This window comes from Orycteropus afer, unplaced genomic scaffold (genome assembly GCF_000298275.1).
Source record: "Orycteropus afer afer isolate SDZICR_OR568_19922 unplaced genomic scaffold, OryAfe1.0 scaffold01117, whole genome shotgun sequence".
Lineage (NCBI taxonomy): Eukaryota > Metazoa > Chordata > Mammalia > Tubulidentata > Orycteropodidae > Orycteropus > Orycteropus afer.
Window position 1 is genome coordinate 48722 of NW_006922704.1, and position 3826 is coordinate 52547.

The window sequence follows — 3826 nt, forward strand, 5'->3', positions numbered from 1 at the left end:
TCTGCATCCTTTCCTTCAAGGCTCAGGGGTCCAAGATTATCTTCTGTGTTTGTGTTAATTGGTTTCCCTTTTCTTTGTTGAAGAGGGTCTGTGCAATCCTTCTGCCTAGTCTGCCATCTTGCCCCGACTCTTTGTGTTTTGAAAGAAAGAAAGAGGAGCTGTTGTTGCTGTTGTTCTTGGAAGCCATTATGTCAATTCACACTCAGAGTGACCCAATGTGACTGTAAGGAGAACTGTCCCATAGCATGTTGTTGACTGTAATCTTTATTGAAACAGATCGTCAGATATTTCATACATGGATCTGTAGAGTGGTTCTGAACCAACAAACATTTACTTAAGCAATAATTCCCAACACTATTGATATTTTCTGAGGGTGGCACTAGGGGGCAATGTGGATCTTCTCATTGGTGAACAAGGTCAAAAGCAAACTCAAGAGGTTTAAATTTTAAAGGGACAGAGACACTTGTTCAGTGGCCCATGTAAGAGGTTGCAGCAGCTGCTTCCTCCCAAGGGCAAACTCAGAGCTCACAGCTCCCTCCCTCCCCCTGGCAGTGGAGCTGCTCCCCAGACTGAGGAGCCAGAAGTGGGTGGTCATAGTGGTGGTAATGAGTAGGAAAGACCTGGATGGCAATGGGTTGGGTTGTGTTCAGTGGTGGTTTTGTCTTAGGGCTTGGATTTGCATAATGCTCCACACAAAAGCAGACCCTTCCCCCAGGAGATGAGGGGATAAAGGAGGCATTAGAGGACCAAGCACCAGCCGTGGGACCAGAGGGTCTCTGGAGAGTCTCCCCCATGCCCTGGACTCCTCTCCTGCTCCTGGTCCTGCTCCTCACTCACTGCCCAGGTCCATGGAGGTTTCAGAGACTGGCCTTTAGGGAGATCCCTCTGCCTGCCCCTCTCATTCCTAACATGGGTCTGCTTTTATTTCAGGGGTCAGTTCCCAAGTTGTGGTCAATCAGGAGCCCTCATTGACTGTGTCCCCAGGGGACATAGTCAAATAGGAGATGATTGTCTTGTAGTTTTGGAGGCTGGAAGTCTGAGTTCAAAGTGACAAGCTCCGGGGGCTGGGTGAAGGCCCCTCCACCTTGGGCTTCAGCTCTGCTCCTTTCTCCCTGCCCACTGAAGCTGGAGGCTTTCTTCACTCAGACAGCTGCTGGCTGCTGAGGCTGACTAACCCAAGGCTGACAAGTCAAAAGGCACAGTCCCAATATTACCAACCTACATGACAGGCCATTGATTCAAGACAATTAAGAGTTCCAATATTGGCAAAAAAAAAAAACATGGCAGGTCACTGAGATCAAGACTAAGCCAAATGCGGGGTCCAAGCATATCAAAAAGCTGCAGACCTTTCTCAATGCTTCTCCTTGTGTACTGGAAGCAGACCACATCCCTAAGGCAACTACTCAGCTGCTTCAGTTGATTCCACCATGGAGTTGATTACCAATCTCACCATGGGCAATACCTACACCCAGCTTCCCAGCCACTCAAGACCAGGCCCAGCCAAGTTGACACATAACCTTAACTACCACAGCAGCCTAATGAGATTTTCACTAAATACCACACTTTCCACAAGAAGAAGATCCAATGATAGTATATTAAATTATTCCCCATGTTAGTGGTATATTACATGTATGCTAGATTGTTTCTGTGTGTATGATAAACATCTTAATTAAAAGTCATAAATATCATTGTTTATAAACCTTAGGACATGGCTCTGCACTTACATGCTGTACAGTCTAAACAGTAACTTGATTGAAGTCAGTGCAACAGTAGATGTACTGGAGACTGCTCGCTTTTGTGCATCCTCTGGGACTGGAGTTCTGATTGTCTGTTCACTAGGACATGGGCAGGAGCATCCCCTTGTGTTTGTATCATGGCACCGAGCTTGGCTGGCCCTCCAGGCTGGAGGTGCTGGGTCAGCAGATATATGTACAGGGCGGTTCTCTCAAAGTGGATCAGAGACCTGTTACCTATTCATATATTCCATCCTTGCCCAGTAACCACTCCTGTTGGATCTAGTTCCATTTGTGTGAATGCAGCAAAAATCCAACTCGGCACCCCACCCCCACCTCTTTCTTTATTATTAACGAGAATAATATACTCCTCAAAGACCCGCTGAGCTAAGGGGTTTCAATTACATGGGGCGGGGGACCATAGGAGTCTTCTGGCTCCACTCCCACCACTTTTATTCTACGACTGTTCGGACCAGATAAGGTGACACCTGCTCTCAGCGTCTCCAGCCCTGTCCTGCACTATGCCATATGGTTACACTCCAGAATGACCACCCTGTGGAAATGGTCACTTCACTCAATCAGTCCCTCTAATTGATTTTGATGGTCCCTTCTGCTTCCTGCGAAGGCCCTGCAAGACACAGAAGCACTGTTCTTGGGCACCTCTTTGAATGATCTGAAATCCTCATTTATCAAGTAGCTCTGATAGAACTTGGCTTATGAAGATGTCTTTCAGAATAAAAAAGTGACATGTGCAACACCCACAGCCGTTGAGACCAAGCATTGAGGGCAGCTGTCTCTCATTCCTGTCCTTGAATGTGCACTCATCTCAGATGAGGTGGGCTGTGTGGGGGTGGAAAAGAAGAGAGGCTGTGTTTCCACATCCTTGGCAATTCCAGGTTCAAGTACGAGCTCTCGTCCCAGTGAGGAACCAAGGCTACAGTACTCACAACCCTGTAGGGAATTATAAGGAAAGTTGGATTTGAAATCATTCTCAATTTTCTGGGGATATGGACAGGGGCCAGATCACAGGATCCAGAGGTGACCAATCTTACCCCAAAGCTAAGATGTCAGGGAGGGAAAAGTCTCCAGACCAAGCCACAAGGAGGAGCACTCACCACGGGCTGGGAACACAGTCATACCTCACAGCGGTGCTGGAGGAAGGTGCGTGTGAGAACAGCGTGACCAAGAGCCGCTCTGCACAGCCCTGGAGGGGCCGTCGTGCAGGGTCTGGGTCTCAGTGCAGAGAAGAGTCAGGGGAGGAGCCTGTGGGCCAGCACAGAAGCCGCTTACCAAATTCCAGATGGGAAGTCCATACATCCAAAGGAGCCCGGACCAGAGAACATGGAAGGGGTTTCACATTTCCTATAGAACAGGAAATATTTCATCCTGACACACCAGTCACTCCTCGGAGGGAAGATTGGGCAATCTATGTCCGCAGTCATACTGCCTTGGAAACACCAGAATGGGTTGCTATGAGTCGGATCCGACTCGACGGCAGTGGGCTTGGTTTCTTTGGTTTTAACACATCAGATGTGCTATCAAATCAAACCCTGCTTTTATGTTATTATTTGCTGATAATCGCCCCCTCTTCTTTACTTTACACATTTACATTGTTGTTGTCAGGTGCCGTCAAGGTGATTCCATCTCCTGACCTCTCTGGGCGAGCCAAGTGGACAGTGGGGCAGTTCTGTCTTCCCCATGTGGTGTGTGGGGGCCTCGGGCAGCAGAGGGCACTGTGGCCTGACGCTGAGACTCTGTGTTGTGATCTCAGCTGGGAACAACCAACCAGGCCCTGGTCTGGTGCCCTCTGCTTGGTGCTCGCTGGGGCTCACAGTGATGACCTCACTGGGCCCAGAGCCACAGCTCAGTGCCCCCCCCACAGCTCCAGCTCCACCCCCTCCCAAATGAGTTTTCTAAGTGGTGTATGATTCAGGGCCCAGGATGGGGCATGGACATCTCAGGGGAGGTGGTGGTTTTGCATGAAGGGCCCTCCCTCACCTCAGCTGCTGGAGGGATAAGAAGGCCTTGGGGAGCCCAGGCCCTGCTGAGGGTCTCAGGACACAGAGCCGTGTGGGGGTCTCCACCATGGCCTG